This window comes from Macaca mulatta, chromosome 3 (genome assembly GCF_049350105.2).
Source record: "Macaca mulatta isolate MMU2019108-1 chromosome 3, T2T-MMU8v2.0, whole genome shotgun sequence".
In the NCBI taxonomy this organism is placed as follows: Eukaryota; Metazoa; Chordata; class Mammalia; order Primates; family Cercopithecidae; genus Macaca; species Macaca mulatta.
This window is the reverse complement of record NC_133408.1, coordinates 103,184,342-103,203,055: the sequence shown is the minus strand read 5'-3', so window position 1 is coordinate 103,203,055 and position 18,714 is coordinate 103,184,342. Positions and strand designations below refer to the sequence as shown.

The 18,714-nt window shown below is 47.7% G+C and overlaps 2 long non-coding RNA genes across 2 annotated transcripts; both read left to right on the top strand.

Moving 5' to 3' along the window:
* Window positions 1–135: 135 nt before the first annotated feature.
* On the top strand, window positions 136–12,137 carry LOC100430023 (uncharacterized). The gene is made up of 4 exons (XR_013415905.1): window positions 136–884; window positions 5,323–5,428; window positions 7,656–7,814; window positions 11,384–12,137. It is a non-coding gene; the product is annotated as an uncharacterized LOC100430023 (long non-coding RNA).
* A 1,375-nt stretch (window positions 12,138–13,512) lies between these two features.
* LOC144340154 (uncharacterized) lies at window positions 13,513–18,498 on the top strand. Its single transcript, XR_013415906.1, has 2 exons — window positions 13,513–14,966; window positions 15,317–18,498. It is a non-coding gene; the product is annotated as an uncharacterized LOC144340154 (long non-coding RNA).
* Window positions 18,499–18,714: the final 216 nt, after the last annotated feature.

The window sequence follows — 18,714 nt, the reverse complement described above, 5'->3', positions numbered from 1 at the left end:
TTGCGGCCGCTGGCCCCGCCTCCCGGTCCCTTGCCCCGCCCCTCTCGGCTCGCCGCCCTGCCTCCTGTAGGACACCGCCTGGCCCCACCCGCGCCTCGCCCCCAGGCGCCCTCTAGCGGCAGCGGCGATGGCGATATCAGTTTATTTTTCCAGGGCTTCCAGGTCTGAAGCTGTCTCCCGGCGGCCACGGAGTGTTCTCATGTGGACTGGGCGGAGGAAGAACTCCGGTCCAGTGGAGTCCCCGGTGAGGTCGGAGCATGCGACCTGTCCTCCCTCCCCAGGTCACCTCGCAGGATTGAGGACAGTGCGGCCAGATCGAGGGTGGAGTCTGCAGGATTTTGAAACTGCAGCCCCTGGCATGGCGCCCTAACAGAGCCTCTGCTCCTTGCCTGGTGGGTGCGGACGTGGCAAAGTCCTTTACTTGCCTCGTCCCCAGACCCTAGCCCCACCTTGATTATCTCAGTTTTCCCCAAAAGATACAAATGTGAGCCACGTCTCTGCACCTACAGGGTCATGACTTCCTGTGATGGCTGAGAACAGGGATGTCACCCCCCTCCCCACTTGCCCCCCACACCCCATCAAGGAATGGGATGTGGGGAGGTTAGGCTCTATGTATGATATGTGTGATATGGTAAGGCTTTGTGTCCCTACCCAAATCTCATCTTGAATTGTAATCCCCATAATCCCCGCATGTCAAAGGAGAGACCAGGTGGAAGTAATTGGATCATGGGGGCAGCTTCCCCCATGTTGTTCTCGCAATAGTGAGTGAATTCTCACGAGATCTGATGGTTTTATAAGGTGCTCTTTCCCCTTCTCTTAGCACTTCTCCTTTCTGCCGCCTTGTGAAGAAGGTGACTGCTTCTCCTTGGCCTTCTGCCATGATTGTAAGTTTCCTGAGGCCTCCCCAGTCACGTGAGATTGTGAGTCAACTAAACCTCTTTCCTTTATAAATTACCCAGTCTTGGGCAGTTCTTTATAGCATTGTGAGAAAAAACTAATACAATGTGGGAGGCTAGAACTGAGCCTGCAAGAACCAGAAGGTGAGGGTGAGAATGACAACCTCTGAGAAGAAGGGTGTTGAAACTGTGTGCCAAAGAGTTAAAGAAAACAGTCATAGAAATTCTTGAGTTTACAGGATGGCAGATAAAATAAACAAATTGCTGAAATGCTGAAATGCCTGGGCTTGTAGGTTAATAAAACTGGCTGAAATCCATTGGAACCTATAAGGCCATCTAGAGTCTGCACAGACCCAGCTTGCTGACCTTACAGCTGAATTTCTATGGCATGTTTCATACTAACTCCTCACTGAATTTGCAGGTGGAACCCTTAGGTAGCATGAAGAGACAGGAGCACATGCCCAAGGACTTCCCAGACTTCCTCTTTCCTTCCACCACGCACCTGCTAATCCCGGAATCCACACTCAAAACCATTTCTAATAATTGCCCTAACGCCAGCACAGGGAGACAGATTTGAGCTGGACTTCCTGTTTCTTTGTTGGTTGACATGCAATAACAGTTTTCATTTTATCAAAAACCCAGTGTTACAGTATTGACTTCCAGTGCCTCGGGCAGCCAGCCTCCTTTGCTTGGTAACAGTACGATGGTGCCTTTCCCATTATCTGCCTACTTTCCAAATTTTTACTAACCAACCAGTGAGCATTCCTTTTGTGCTGTGCTTTCTATGTGAGTGTTACCTGGAGTGGGGGAAGAAAGGTGTATTGAAGTAGGCACAGTGGTAATTTTGTAGTCTTGGTTTATTTCTTAGTTCCCGCATCTCTGCCAACCTTCCAATAGTTACTGCCCACTAAGCCTGGAGGAGTAGATCTTGCTGGAGACAGTTGTGCATTAGGTGAAATTGGCTTTTATCTTTGACATCTTTATTTCCCCTCCAATTTCTGGTAGTTCATTGTAAGCTTTTGCCCCTTTTCTGCTCCTGTGTGTTCAGGATCTCCCATTAAATTCCTTGTCTCCCCAGCCCACTTCATGTCCCCAGTCTTCCAGTACTTTCCATACTTCACCCTTTTCTCATCCTCAGCCTTAGTCCTATTTTCCTGTGGCTTGATTCTTCCTGGGAGGAGTAACTGAGCATGATAGATTTAATCAGAGGCATATGATGAAGATGCATCATTAGCCATGTATGTACATGGATGGTGGTGACACCAGAGAAGGTATGTCAACTCCAGATTAAATGATCAGGATATGTGGTGATAGCCTCCAGGTTCTAGGGGTTTTGAAATTTTATTTTAGGTCAAATAAGTGTAAAAGGAAGAAAAATGTAATTATTTTTATCCTTATCATTTTTCAAATAAAATTTACAGGCAAGAAAAATTCATTGTCCAGATCATTGTGAAACAATTGTTTTCTTTGAAAATGCTTCTCCATCTGAAATTCTCAGGGATATCAGGATTAGGTCTATTCGTTTGACCAACACTCTTTACTCTTAACTTTTGTGATTTAACTCACTCCATCTCAGCCAGCAGGTGATGTGGATGTGACCTCAACAACACACAGTAGCCTCCTACCCAGGGATGCTCAAGTGACTGACTTCTTAGGTATAACATGGCCAGGGGGTCAGTAACCTCAGATTGCCTTCTTTTGACTTCTCACATGTCAATCTTGTCACCACCTCAGTTTGCTAGTAGTCCTTCAGGCTGGGAAGATGAAATTTGGTAATGAAAATAATATATGCTTAGAATACTGTGGGTCGACGACAGTTCGAAGTCACAGTTAGACATTTCACCTTCAGGTAAAGAATAAGTAGGAGGTAGATAATAACAGAAAGCATGACTTACAGTCTATAAACTTTCCTTCAAATCTGTTATAGAGACCAGTAAAATGAATGAAGAGACTAGTAAAATGATTTTTTTTTTTTTTGAAACAGAGTCTCCGTCGCCCAGGCTGGAGTGCAGTGGTATGATCTCGGCTCACTGCCACCTCTGCCTCCCTGGTTCAAGCACTTCTCCTGCCTCAGCCTCCCAAGTAGTTGGGATTGCGGGCACTCGCCACCACGCCTGGCTAATTTTCTGTATTTTTAGTAGAGATGGGTTTTTGCCACGGATGGGTTTTTGCCACGTTGGCTAGGCTGGTCTGACTCCTGATCTTAGGTGATCCATCCGCCTCGGCCTCCCAAAATGCTGGCATTACAGGCGTGAGTCATGCACCCAGCCCAGTGAATATTTTTTAAGTGAAAAAAAAAATTTGGAGTCTGGTGCCTTGCTTAGAAGATGTGTTGGAAAGTGTCTCAGTAATGTTAAACTATGCATCTTTAAAAACTGAAGAACTTAAAACTTTGTTGATTTCAGTATATGTATCTTCTTAGTAGGATGACAATTAGAAGTATGTATATTCTGCTGGCTTTAAATTACAAATGAGGGTGACACTTTAATACTTTTTTGTATTAAATAATTTAACCTAAGTTCAGTACTTTAAATTCTTCTCAAAACATATTATCTTTCTTTCATTGTTGTTTATTATAAAAATGCAATCAGCTTTTTTTGTGGGTGTGATTTCAATTTTTTTCTTGAATAGAGTTATTTGTAAAGAGCATTGTAATCTCAACAGTCTTTATGGTTGTAGTCGTGCCAACTATGATCGATTAAATAGGCCTAGAAATATAATGTGCAGCACAAGGATTATAATTCAAAATATTGTGTTGCATACTAAAATTTTTCTAAGAATGTAAATTTTAGATGTTCTCCCCCTCCAATAAAAAATTTACTATGTGAAAAACAATAATAATATTATTATTATTTTTGGCTTGAGTAGCTAAGGAACGAGGTGGTCATTTAGTAGTGAACACTGAAGTGACGTTGATGCACACATTTATAAAATGTGCTATTTAGTAAACAGTTACCAGTTACCTAGAATGCATCAGGGGTTGTCCTAGCACCTACAGTCTATGGGGACATGGAGCCGTGGACAGTTGTAATCAGTGAGGTAAGTGCTTGACTGGGGCCAGCACTCTTGCTGTAGCGGTCCACAGTCTCCTAACCAAGATTCTTGTGCTTCTGATTTCATCCCCTTGGAAATGTCTGAAAAGAAATGTAAGATTCTTCCATTTAGAAACATGATCGTCGAAACCCTTTAGCAAGGTGACCTGGCCATGTGCCCTTGGTTACATGCAGTTGTTTGTCCTTGTGACCTCCATGGCATCTTTCCATTTATCTTTCTTTGCATCTTCCTACATGGATATTCTAACATTTTGTCCCATGAATTTGAGTTCCTTCTGGGTAGCATTTTTCTTTCTAATCTTAAACCTCTGCTCAGAAGACTCAGTGATCAGTCTCTCTTCCTCTGTCATGATTCAACATCTTTGAACTGTGACCTATAAACAGACGGCCCCATGCACTATCCCTACTGTCTAGTTGAGTGAAGTTATGTAGAATATGTATTCCACATTAGGTATTAAGTTCCACTACTTAAGTTTCTTCTTCACTTACCCACACACACAGATATGAATTAAACGTGTATTGGATAGAGAGGGTGGGCATGGCACTTCCAGATGCAACTAACAGGAAGACATGCTGTCCCCCGGGGGCTCCAGCTGATGAGGACAGTTCCAGAGCATCCTGCGGTGTCGCATTCTGCACTCAGGGCACCGTGACACCTAGTCAGGGAGGGAGGTTGTAGGGGCTTCCTTGGGTGTACCTGGCCCACCATATGTTTAGCTGTCTTACCAGAAAAATATTGACTCAATCATTCTCTATATGAAAAAGGTGCTCAGTTACCCTATACTCAGTCATTTGGGTATTATGAGGGCTTTCTTGGCAAGATTGAAGCTGTGTGTCTCTTCTTAGGGAATGAGAAAAAGAAACATTACAAATCCAAGTGCTGTGATTTCTCATCACGTTAAAATAATGAGGAGACCCTCTGCTGAAATGAGGAGTGTCCTCATGTGGCTTTTTTGTTTTGTTTTGAGACAGAGTCTCGCTCTGTCACCAGGCTGGAGTGCAGTGGTGCGATCTTGGCTCACTGCAGCCTCTGCCTCCCAGGTTCAAGCGATTCTCCTGCCTCAACCTCCTGAGTAGGTGGGACCACAGGCACGTGCCACCACGCCCAGCTAATTTTTGTATTTTTAGTAGAGACAGGGTTTCACCATGTTGGCCAGGATGGTCGCGATCTCTTGACCTCATGATCCGCCCGCCTTGGCCTCCCAAAGTGCTGGGATTACAGGCGAGAGCCACCACGCCCGGCCTCATGTGGCCCTTTAAAGCATCGGCCCAGGGTTCCTCGGGTCTCTGCTGGGTGAACGTGCTCTTCCCTTGGAGACTCCCCATCTTTGGAGCACACAGACGTTAATCCCAGAGCCGTGCTCTGTCCCCAGGTGACGACAACAGGAAGAAGGCCAACAACCCCAAACACTGCAGCTGCGTCATAGATCGGATCTTCACTGGTGGGCTGCAGTTGGACGTCACCTGCCAAGTCTGCCAGTAAGTGACAGGCCGTGTGCTTCGTGGCGTTGAAACCTTCCGGGGCTGTGCTGACATCTCCCAGTCTCTAGAGCTGCCAGTCTCCAGAACTGTGTGTGCTCTGAGAGGTCTTTAAGGAGGCTACAAGAGAAATGGTTAACAGACACCCTGAGAGCGAAGGTCATGGGGTAGAGGTGCCTCCTGTTGGGGAGATCCTGGGGCGGGTGTCCCGGTGGGATGTGAGACCTCTGTGTGGAGGTCTTGGTGTTGTCCACAGCCGGTAGTATGTTCTTGGAAGCTTCCCCCAACATTTCTCTTCTTTTAGTCCTTGACCAGGAAACAAACAAACAGAAAATAACCCCCTTCAAGAAGGGGTGGATCACGTATGGCAGATTATTTACATATGTGCTTTGAAGTGTGTTAGTTCTCATTATTTTATGGTTTCCTCTTCCATTTTCTCTATGTAGCGGCCCTAATTCTTTTGAGGTGTGGTCTTTGCTTACAACTCCAAGCATTGAGTGCAGGAACAATCTACTGTTTTGTTAGATTAGAGGAACCCTCTCAACCAACCTTAGTGCACGCTGCTGGGTTTTGTTTTATTTTTAGGCATGGGGTCTTACGTTGCCCAGGCTGGCCTTGAACCCCTGGGCTCAAGCAATCCTCTCACCTCAGCCTCCCAAGTAGCTGGGACTACAGGTGTGCGTCACGGTGCCTGGCTCTGTTCTTTACTGCAGTTGAAGTTTTAAAAACCCTGGACATGATCCACTAAAACGATTTCAGAACCCATAATGGATTGCCACCTGCAATCTGCATAAGACCAGTGAAAAACGGGAAAGGCCACTGCTGGCTGTGTCACGGATACAATTTTCTGTAAGGAGCATAGACCGTTAGAGGCCTTGGCTCTAAGCATTAGGAACCGAGTTTGCTCTGAGCAGTTTAGACCTCCTTGCTGACCCTGAACTACTGAATTCCGTCAGCAGGAAATTGTCTCAGATTTAAATCTTGTATAAATATCGAGAGCAAATTTCCCAGTCTGTGAGTTTTTGTTTTTAGTGTTGTCAAATAAATCTCTAGCAAGGAACTGGCCTTGTGAAATGCAGCATTAAATGTCCAGCTGGAAAACGTGGCACATATACACCATGGAATACTATGCAGCCATAAAAAAGGATGAGTTTGTGTCCTTTGTAGGGACATGGATGCAGCTGGAAACCATCATTCTCAGCAAACTATCACAAGAACAGAAAACCGAATACCGCATGTTCTCACTCATAGGTGGGAATTGAACAATGAGATCACTTGGACACAGGAAGGGGAGCATCACACACCGGGTCCTATTGTGGGGAGGGGGTTGGGGAAGGGATAGCATTAGGAGATATACCTAATGTGAATGGTGAGTTAATGGGTGCAGCACACCAACAAGGCACATGTACACATATGTAACAAACCTGCATATTGTGCACATGTACCCTAGAACTTAAAGTATAAAAAAAAAAATGTCCAGCTGGGGGCTGGACGCAGTGGCTCACGCCTGTAATCCCAGCACTTTGGGAGGCCGAGGCAGGCCTATCACTTGAGGTCAGGAGTTCAAGACTAGCTTGGCCAACATGGTGAAACCCCGTCTCTACTAAAAATACAAAAAATTAGCCGGGCGTGGTGGCGGGCACCTGTAATCCCAGCTACTCGGGAGGCTGAGGCAGAAGAATCACTTGTACCCACCGAGGTGGAGGCTGCAGTGAGTCAAGATGGCACCACTGCACTCCAGCCTGGGTGATGGAGTGAGACTCTATCAAAAAAAAAAAAAAAAAGAAAGAAAGAAAAAAAGTCCAGCCTGGCTGGAGCACACTCTCTGTGAAGTGTGCAAGGAAGTCTCCAGTGTCACCTAGATCGCAGGCCCCAGGTTCCAGATGCAGCTGTAAAATAGACCGGTGGATTCAGAGCCTCTGATGGGGCCCATGAGTTTATCCTCTTCCAAAGCCCTTTAGTGACTATGATGGTCTCCAGGCTGGGAAGCCCTTGCTTGAGGAGCAGCCCTTGGCTTCAGGGTTCACACACATCCCTCCCCAGGGCCACCTTGGGAGCCAAGACAGGTCGGGTATGAGCACTGCTGCTCTTGATCCCAAGTCCCAAGTGTCCCTGAGACAAAGGGCACTATGGGGAAGGGGTGTGGGCGCAGCCTCCTCCCCAGGATGCCTCTGGAGCTGGGAGGGCATCAGTCCTCACGGGCATTGTTCCCTCTCTTTGCTTCCAGCAGTGTCTCCACTACCATAGACCCCTTCTGGGACATCAGCTTGGATCTGCCCAGCTGTTCCACCCCATTCTGGCCCCTGAGCCCAGGGAGCAAGGGCAGCATGGCGAACAAGGAAAGCCACGTGTCTGGGAATCACCACAATCATGGACTGCCTCGAAGGTGAGAAGCCTGCCTGCACCCACATGGAAGGGGCTCGTCTTCCTGGCGGGAAGGCTGTACTTGATCAGAACCAAAAGAGGGCTTTTCTTTTACATGCCCAGGACAGAGCCTGAGCAAAGATGCAGCACTAGCCTGGGTTGGCTAGTTTGTCTTCTGTTTTGGCCAGTTTTGCACAGTGCCGGATGTTGCTGTCAGCAGCTGATATTTCTGTTCCCCAGTTTTGCACAGTGCCGGATGTTGCTGTCAGCAGCTGATATTCCAACCTCCTCATGTAAATGAGTTGAGGGCCAAACTGGATGTTCCTTTAGCCTTTGTAGTAGACACCGACCCTGGAGTGTGAGCTGAGAAACGTCCAGCTCTCTCCCTGTGGTCCACAGCCTTCCCTACACGTGATTAAAACTTAGTTGTGATGTTCTGTGCTTAGGGCCATTTTTGAAATTGTTCATTTACTGCTTTATTTGGGATAAGTAATAAGATTTAGGAAGCGTTTTTTTTTTTTTTTAAATGTATTTAAGTAGCTGTAGCATACAATTGTAAAAGGAGCAGAAAACCTTCCTAAACTTTGTCTAGTGTTTTATAGTCCTTGTTTTATTTGCATTAATTAAAGGTAATACAGAAGAGTCCTTGTTGAGTGGAAGTATTTCTTAGAAGAGGTATAAGCTTTTGGTTTCTGTCTGGCTGCATAGTCAACAGGACCAAAGTTGCATGTTTATTTTATTTTTTGAGATAGGGTCTTGCTCTGTTGCACAGGCTGGAGTGCAGTGGCATGATCATAGCTCACTGCAGCCTCAATCTCTTGGGCTCACACCATCCTCTTGCCTCAGCCTCCCCAGTAGTTGGGACCACAGGTGTGTGCCACCATGCCCAGATAATTTTGTGATTAAAAAAGTTTTTCTTTGTTTTTGGTCGAGATAGAGTCTTGCCACATTGCTCAGGCTGGCCTTGAACTTCTGAGCTCAAGTGATCCTTTCAACATAGCCTCCCCAAAGTATTACAGGCATGAGCCACTGTGCCCTGCCAAAAGTTTGCATGTTTAGAATTTTGAAAGCATCAACTTTGTAACACTAAGTCCACATAATAAAATGGGGTATCACGTTCTAAATTCAGAAAACTAGTAAATAAACGATGGAAACCAAAACCTTCTTAAAGAAGGCCTTTGCAACTAAATTAAACTTCGTCATAAATTCCAATAAAGTGAAAGTGTTGGCCAGGCACGGTGGCTCACTCCTGTAATCCCAGTGCTTTTGGAGGCCGAGGCAGGTGGATCACGAGGTCAGGAGTTCGAGACAAGCCTGCAACATGGCGAAACCCTGCTTCTACTAAAAATACAAAAAGTTAGCCAGGTGTGGTGGCAGGCACCTGTAATCCCAGCTACTCGGGAGGCTGAGGCAGGAGAATCACTTGAACCTGGGAGGCGGGGGTTGCAGTGAGCCGAGACTGTGCCACTGCATGCCAGCCTGGGCAACAGAGTGAGACTCCGTCTCAAAAAAAAAAAAAAAAAAGCATTCCTAAAACGGTAGGCCATGAAGGAGAAACCGCACTTCATAAACTACAATGTGTAGGAAGCCTGTGTTGTTAGGAGAGACCTGGCATGGTGCTGGCTCCTGGGAAGGTGGAGGAGAGGGAGAGCGCGCCCTTCCTCACTTTGTATTACAAGCAAAGGCTCCTTTTGAGTCTTGTGGAGAACAGATCCCAAAGCTAGCAAGGAAACAGGTGCCACTTTGCCCGGGGGTCTTTTCATCTTGCCCTAGGTGAGATGGCAGAATTTCCAAACCATAAACAAAGGCTTTCCATACCTGGCTGTGAAAAGATTGAGATTTTTGCTAGTGTTTCAGCTTTAAAATTTGATGTGTGCTTTGTTGAATCATCTGTTCCGTGGGTTTTGTTGGTGGCAGCTGCCACCTGTGCCAGATCTAACATAGCCCTCCTACTTCTTGCCTCTGCACCGTCAGGAAATTACCTTTCCCAGACCTCTCGTCTCTCTACATTAAACTGCTCATGTTGAGATCATTATAGATTCACATACAGTTGTAAGAAGCAATCTGCTGCCCCTTGTCCTGGTTCCCTGATGGTGACATCCTGCGGTGCTGTGGTGTGGCGCCCTAGCCGGGATACAGAGACATTCATGCAGAAAGTACCCAGCATCTTCATCACCTCCTTCCTCACCACTCACTCTGTAACCCCAGCCATCGGGGACTCCTTCTCCATTTCCATAAACCTGACATTTCCAGAATGTCATGTCAACTGAATCATACAACAGGGAGCCCTTTGGGTTGGCTTTTCTTGCTCATGATAACTCTCTGAGGATGCATCCAGGGTGCGGCTGCGGTCAGTAGTTTCTTCCTTTTCGCTGCTGACTTGTGTTCCATGGTACAGATGTTCCACAGTTTCTTTATTCATCCATGGGAAGAAATGAGGTTGTTTCCAGTTCTGTGATGATTATGAGTAACACCGTGGTACACATTTGTGGACAGTTTTTGTGTGAACATTAGTTTTCATTTTTCTGGCTCAAATTTGACTGCTGGGTCATGTGGTACTTAGAACATTATTATCATTTCCCCAGCTCTTTCCCTGAAACAAAACATTTATGATCAATATTCTCTAAAGAGATAGGCAGCAAAGGTGGAAACATTTCTCTTTTTTTCATTGTGAAATTGTAACCATTCATAGTTATATGTGGGTGTTTTTGGTAGGAAAAATCAACCTATTGAAAGAGATAAAATACCCCTTTCCTCACTTTTTCCTGTCTCTCACATCTCCCTTACCACTCCTATCTTTTTAAAACACCTTGTAGATTCACCAGACCAGAGTACTAGGGCAGCAGTGCCAAGATCAAGCACAGTGATTGCCATAACTACCAGGAGTCCACGGATCAGCTCAACATGAAGAAACTGCCCATCGTAGCCTGTTCCTATCTCAAAATAGTTGGTTTTCCAGAAAGCCAACTCTAGTGGCAGACTCGATTTTTAGCCCATAGTACAACTTGCAGCCTCTTGGTTTGGTTTGATGTGCAGAGTTTTTTTGTTTGTTTGTTGTTGTTGTTTTTTGAGACACAGTCTCACTCTTTCACCCATGCTGGAGTACAGTGGCGCGATCCGGCTCACTGCAACCTTTGCCTCCTGGGTTCAAGCGATTTTTCTGCCTCAGCCTCCTGAGTAGCTGGAATTGCAGACGTGCACCACCATGCCTGGCTAATTTTTGTTTTATTAGAGATGGGGTTTCGCCATGTTGGCCAGGCTGGTCTTGAACTCCTGACTTCCGGTGATCTGCCCGCCTCGGCCTCCCAAAGTGCTGGGATTACAGGCGTGAGCCACCACGCCTGGCCAACATTTTTTATAATTGCAGCAAGTCAGCAAGAACACAGAGGAAACAAGAGGGTGTGAGTGAATTGTCCTTCTCTCTGTGCTGTGGTAAACAAAAGCAGTGGTCTTACAGTGAAAGTAGGATGTGAGCTACTCTTCTAGGGGAGGGGAGTGGTTGTGAGGGAGTGGTTGTGACGTTTTTATTACTTCTACCCAAATTCCTCCAGCTACTCCCACCTCAGATTTTACGTTGTTCTTTTATTTTAGAACGAAGGCCCTCAGCATTCAGATCCAGTCCAGGAGTTGGCAAGCTCTTTGTCTAAAGGCCCAGACTGTGAAGATACCAGGCTCCACGGGCCACATGCGATCACACAATCTCTGTTGCATGTTCTTTGTTTCATTTTACAACTCTTTAAATGTGGAAAGCACCCATTCCTAGCTCACTGCCTGGAATGCGTGACTCCTGATCTAGGCAAAAGACTGTCTTCTGTCTGGTGAAAGAAACAAATTGTTTATTTATTCTGCTACGGGTCGTGGATCTTTGCTTGTCTATGCTTTGCTGGGTTTGCTGTGAAATTACTTTTTGTACCCTTGGTGTTATCACGGAACAATTCCATCATTTGAAGCCTTGACTGGAACCCTGTAAAAGAGGACTTGTGTGGGTTATCATTGTTATGGAATCTGTAATTCTAGATGTAGCTAAAAGGCAATTCCATAAAATACAATGAGATACACAGACACATGTTATTGAAGGAAGCCCCTGAAGTCTCCAGTGACATTTCTGTTCTTCTTTCCTCTTCTCTGCCTTTTTCCTGTTTCTGCAGTGATTTGAACACTCAGCCAAGCTGTGACGGAAGATCGCCACATACATGTTCTTTCCCCTGGAGCTGGACATGGCCCCTTTCATGGCCTCCAGGTCTAGGTGGGGGTGTTGGCCTGTTCTGTGTCTGGAGGGGCTGTGGTCAGGACAGGAACCCCGCTCGGAGCTCCTGTGATAAGATAACTGTTGATATTAATATAAACCCCACCTTCCAAAAACCTATTTATCCTGATCTTAAGATAAGACACACTTTAATGAGTTGTTTTTGCCAGATATACTGATTTTGCTTTGAATGTTTCTCTAACAATTTTTGATCCACTTTCAAACTGGCAAAGTCAGGTGGGATCACAGCGAGAAGTCAGCACTTTAATTGGTGGAACAGGTGTTGAAGTACAGATAGACATCGTTGCTTTTGCAGTTGTAGATTGTATTTTCCTTTTCAGATCTGTAATATCGTGGGGCCCTTGGAATTTAAGCCTCCAGAATATCATGCTGCTCACTAATGTGTGAGACACATATGAGTTTCCTACAGATCTGTGACAAACGACCAAAAACTTGGAAGCTTAGAACCACAGAAATTAATTTTCTCACAGTTCTAGAGGTCGGAAATCTGAAATCAAGGGGTTGGCAGGGCCCCACTTCCTACAAAGGGTCTAGGGGGATTCCATTCCTCCCTAGACCCTTTGTCTGACCCTAGACAGCCTCCAGCTGCCGGTGGTTCCATATGTAACTTCTGTGGCCATGTCCCTTCCCTGACTTCCTGGTCACACGGCCGGCTCCTCTGAGTGTGTGTCCAATCTCCCTCTGCTGTCAGAAACAGTGGTCATTGGATTTGGGGCCCAGGCAGATCATTCCAGGAGTATCTCATCTCGACATCCTTACCTTGATTCCAGCTGCAAAGACTTTTCACAAATGAGGTCCCAGTCTCAGGTTCTGAGGGTTGAGACGTGGATGTTATGATTTGGAGGATGTTGTTTTTCAGAGGGCCACCGTCCCAGTGCCAGCACTGTGGAAAGCATGTTGCCTTTGGTTAGTTATCGGCCTCTTCCTGGTGTCCTTTCTCATGGCTGTCCCACCTGTCTTGTGGCACACAGATGACCTCTTGAATAAAACAAGATCACCAGAGTCAGAGCTCCGTGTTGTTAGCCTGACCACGATGTCATGTACCGAGGGAGGTGATAGTACTGTTGCTAAGGTCAGGGTCACAAAGATCTTGTGTTTTCAGCCAACCACAACCATGGGAAAACACAGTAAATAACGCCTGGGACTTCCTGTTCCCAGTACCCGTGTCTCCACCATCTCACCAGGAGAGGTGCTGGTCATGAAATAATGAGCAGCAATCTTTGCCCCTTTTGAGGAAGCAGCTGTCTAGGTTGTGGAATGGATTTGACTTACGCTTTTCAAACAAACCCTTTACATGTGTGAGGAAGAGTGCCCTCACCATCTCTGTGTCACAAACCAAACTCACGTTTGTCCCAGATCCAACTCCCATCACCAAGCCCATTCAGGACCCACCTTTGGAGGGCCAGGTGACTCGGGGACCCAGGTGTGCTCTGCCTTGGTATCCTCACAAAATGTGGGGTGATTTCTACCTGAAACATAAAGTGCACCCCAGTACAGTGTCTGCGTGGTCGGGCCTGGATAAGTGTTGGTATCACGAGAGCCTTGTGTCTCTGTGTCTGATGATTTTGAATGATGCTGAATTCTGCTGTCGTTTGTTATAGCAAAGAGAGCAGGATGAATGGACAGTCCCAGCAGCCCACGGACAGTCTCAATAACAACAAGTAAGAGGTGCTCAGCGATGTGGGTGTCGGGGGCCTCTGGCGGAGAGCCAGCGATGGGCTCCTGTCTGCCCTGCAGGGCGCCCAGCAGAGCTCCTGCCACTGACCAGCTTCTCGCCTGGCTGCCCGTGGCTGTGCTAGGAGAGGCTGCTCCATGCGGGGCCACAGATGCTGCCTCCTATTGGAGGAGCCCATCTCAACTCCTGGCCTATGGGAGAAGGGAGGTTCCATCTGGAAAGCTCAGTGTCCATTCTTCTTGCCTTGGGGTTGTAGAAAGAATGAAAGGCTGGGATGTTCCAGGATCCCCGCTGCTGACTGCAGTCACCACTCCCGCTAGATGCGGTTCCAGGAAGCAGCTGGACCTGGGTGAGAGCCAAGTGGGGTGACCAGGCTCTCCTTGTCCCTGTAGCCTCCTGTGCATCAGCCTGAGTCCCTGGGGATTGACAGGCCTCCCCTCCCTGCCCAGGCTGCCTGGTTGCTGACAGTGATGAGTGACAGCATTGAGTGCGCTGCGCTCCCTCTCCCAGGCTGCCTGGTTTCTGGCGGTGGTGAGTGACAGCATTGAGTCCGCTGCACTCCCTCTCCTTTCTCCTGCACTACGTTTTCCTTATTTGCTGACATTAACCATCAAAGGACCTTGGAGAGCGGCCACCACACCAGCTTTATCCCGCAGCACAAAGACCAGTGGTTCAAGTGTGACGATGCCATTATCACCAAGGCCAGCATCAAGGACTTGCAGGACAGCGAAGGATGTGTCCTGTGGGGCGGGAGGAAGGCCCTGGGGCAGGGGAGGCCCCGTGGTGGCAGTGCTGCTTCCCCTCTGGTATAGCTGAGACCAACCCACATGTGAGCGTAGAACTGCTCGAAGGTGTTGACCTTCATTTGCTGAAGTATGAGGGCCTGCTCTGGATAGGATGCCAGCCCTGACGAGCTCGCAGGAGGGAGAGAAGGTGCCTGACTGAAGGCCCTCTCTGGAGGGGTTCCCTTAATGCAGAGAACACCTGGGCAGTTGTGTTTTTAACCGCATGACCTGGACACATCAGTTTTTTTTATCAGCTCCTCTCTTCTTTCCCAGTTTCATTCTTTCATGGCACAGAAACCCGTTGACCCTCCAGGGATCAAGGGGACCCCAGCCGTCAGGAACTCCCTGAGGCCTTTGCACTTCACCTTCAGAGCAACATGGATGCCCTCTTGAGAGGTTTCATCTGGAAGGCTCTGTGGTATACTGGACAGCCTTCAGGGCAACAAGGTGGATGTGGACTGGACCCCCGTGATCCTTGACAACAGCAGGCCCCACACAAGGGCAGGGCTGTCACGGGTAGGGGAGAGGCTGTGTGAGGTCGGGTGAGGCAATGGGTGACGTTGTGGCAGGTGGGGGTGGTGGTCAAGCTGTGGTGATGGGAAGGGCCAGTGCCACCAGCCAGCTACACACTTGTTCCTCCTTGGGGACTGAAAAGCCAAAACCTTCTGGCCATGAAATCAGGCCTGGCAGACCTGTGCAGAGTGCAGAGCATGCGTGCTCTTGTGTAGGGCAGGTTGTTCTGGCTTTCCCGTCTTAGGAATTAGATGCGAACATCCTCCCTCTCTCTGCCTCTGTAGGTACTTGCTGTTCGATCACAGTTCCTGGAATAGAGTAGACTTATCTGCAGCTGGTCAGAAAAAATGAAGGCAATGCATTGGCAAGCCTCACCAAGTGATACCCCCATCCACCCCCCACCTCCCGGCCTGGTGACGCTGTCTCCCATGCAGATGTGGCCCCTCTGCACCTGGGACCCGTGGGGTCAGGATAGACCGCACGGATGGGGAGGCTCCAGGAACTGCATTGAAGATGGATCAGGTGAGGGTTGTGCTCTGGGTGGGAGGAGCAATGTGCACCCATCACCAGGACATCTTCTGTGCTCTTCATAATATGGCGGAGGAGCGGGGGTGGGCGATGGGAGCCTCACAGCATGGAGTGACCTCTGCCTGGCATTCCCTAGCACTGGGTATGGAAAGGCCCCTGTCTGCTGTAAGATTATGGGTTCTTTAAGAAGTAAGTTGAAGACAGAGATGCAGTGTGCGGGACAGAAGACCTTGTTCATGACTTTTAGTGTTAAATACGGAGAGTATGGAACTCTTCGCCTCGGTTTTCTCAGCGACTGTGAAGCAGCCCCCAGAGCTCTGCAACTGAGGACACTACATTGGGTTTCCAAGTGTGTCTGCTCTGCAGATAACTTAGCGTCAAGCTGCAGGTGGAAGCTTCTCACAGATTTCTAGAAACAGGCATTTTCTTTCTTTCTTTTTTTGTTTTTTGAGATGGAGTTTCATTCTTGTTGCCCAGGGTGGAGTGCAGTGGCACGATCTTGGCTCAGTGTAACCTCCGCCTCCTGGGTTCAAGTGATTCTCTCCTGCCTCAGCCTCCTGAGTAGCTGGGATCACAGGTACCTGGCCAATTTTTGTATTTTTAGTAGAGACGGTGTTTCACCACGTTGGCCAGGCTGGTCTCGAGCTCCTGACCTCAGGTGCACCTCGGCCTCCCAAAGTGCTGGGATTACAAGTGTGAGCCATCGCTCCCGGCCTAAAAAGGCATTTTCTCATCACTGCCCCTTTCCTCTCTTTTTCCACAGAGGTGAACTTCATACATGTAACACTAGCGAAGTGAGTGAATTACTGTTGATAGTGAAATTTAGATAGCTTCTCCTTTAGTCCTGAGAGCGAGTCTTGCTTTTAAATCGGTGCTGCTTATGTTTCCTCTGCCCTGTGCACCTGGCTCCCCTCTGGCCACGTTGGTGTCTGCTGGTGGCTGGCAGTGGGTGCAGTGAAGGAGTCGGGCTGCAACTCACAACGTGTCTCTGTCATCTCAGTCTGGAGAAAATGCAGCATTGCTGGTGTCTGAGCGATCCTCCTCTCGTATTTTCCTTCTCGGCTTTCTGTCCCACTGCCTGGCTGCCGCTGCCTGGTGGCCAGTGTGTTGGTTGCAGAGCTGGAGTGGCCTCGGGTGGAGCCTGCGTCTTGTGGTGTCTGCCTCTGCTTTACATTTGGTGTACTTTCAGGCATAGTGGGGGTACAATGACATCATGACCAAACTTGTCAGCAGAGCCGAAAGAGGAAGCAGAAGGATGTGCGTTGTTCTTTGTAAGATATCTTGCGTGTATCTATGTATTCAAATTCAAACATGGTGGTTTGTCCATTTGTCCACTGTGAAATTGCAAACTAGGGACAAGGAGGAGGAAAAATACTTAATATAATTTATGAAACAACCGTGTCTCAAGCTGTGCTTGTCTGGGAGCCCTGTCTGCATCTGAACTGAGGGCTCTTCAGTCCTGCAGAGAATGGGATCCCCTGTTTCGGGGGTGGGCAGATGTTTTCATAGACAGCCAGGTAGCGAACACTGTCAGCTCTGTGGGCTGTATGGTCTCTGCCATAAACTACAGAAGTATGGCTGTATCTGGTACAACTCTTAGACACAGAAATCTGAATTGCATATAATGTTCAGTGTCAAGAAACTTCGATTTTTAAAAACTATTTAACAATGTGAAAATTATTCTTAGCTCACAGGCACAGGGAAGCTGGTGGGGACCACGTCCAGCTCTTTAGCTGGTTAGGCTGGGGAGGGGGCAGTGACAGAACTCACTGCTCAGTGGAGAGAACACCAGAACACAGGACACGACGACCATACCCGGCAGAACCATCACGTGCGGTAGAAGCCTTAGGGTACTCATGACATCAGTTCATTTTCTGTTGTTTTTCTGCATTTAAAGAATTCAAGAGGAAGCATGCTTTAAAACAAGAATTATCAGAGAAATAGGATGGGCCCAGATTTTCAGAAGAGGCTCTACATGACCAAGTTCTGCTGTTTGTGTGACAGTGCTATAAAGATCTCTTTTGGGGGCAAGAGCTGTCTTTTAATCAGGAACAAATCTAATGAAAAAGAGAGTTGACTGAAGTTGGCCTGCAGGATTGGAAGCCGGGTAGTGCCTTTCTTGAAGGCTTGCCACCTCGGGTCACCCCGGTTTACAGGGGTGTCCTCTGAAGAGTGTGGAAGGCAGGTGTGAGGGCCTTGGGCCTTTCTGGTAGCTGCTGTGGTTTGGCCAAACCTTGCCTCCCCACGTCCCCCTGGGCCCCTTCCTGTCTCCTTATGGATTCAAGGGTGGCTGTTGCTCTGAGAACACTGGAACTGGGAAGAGAGATGGAGCTACATGCATTCCTGGTGGGCATTATTCTAAACTTTTGTATCCAAGTTAATCCCCTATTCACTGTGACATTGCCGTTTCTAGGTTCAGGAAATCTCTCCTTTTAGCTCCCGATCTGGCTATGAAATTCAGGAAACCTGTTCTCCTGTTGCCCAGTAATCACCTCATGTAGGTGTAAATTGTGACAAAGTGTATCTGACCACTTAGGGACCCCCTGGGTGACCCCCCAACACATTCCCACCAGTGTATTAAAAATCACCTGCATGTCTGAGATGCTGGCTGTCCTTTCAGTGCTTCACAGGAAGTCAAATGGGCTTTCCTGCTTCAGATGCCTGAAGGGAATGCTTTGAGGTGGGTGATGTGTTGGGAGTGTGAGTGGCTTCCCTCCAGCCCCGGGGCCCTCCGTGGGGCTGGGCTCCCTGGCAGGCACTGGAACCTTCCTGGATGTTCCCTCTGGTGCCAGCACCACTGCAACATATAGACCCGAGAGCTGTTGTATTTTGGCTTGTTGTGTATGCTTTTCATTGTGTAAAATTGCTGTTCTTTTGACAGTTTGACTGCTTTGTTTACTGTAAGTTTGAAAATAAAAATTAAGAAAAAAATTCCAGTGACTGTGCTGTGGTTGGAGACTTTATTTACCAAGATGTTTGCCCCTTCTTTCCCCTCTCATTTTCAGGAGCCTTTTAACTCCTCCTCCTCCTCCCCTAGTGGCTTGCAGTCTTTCCTATGTCATAATTAAGCTACACTTTATTCTGAAAACTGGCTGCTTCTCCTTTTATTGACACAAGCAGTCAAAGAGAGGGTGGCAGGAGGAAGAAGAGCCAG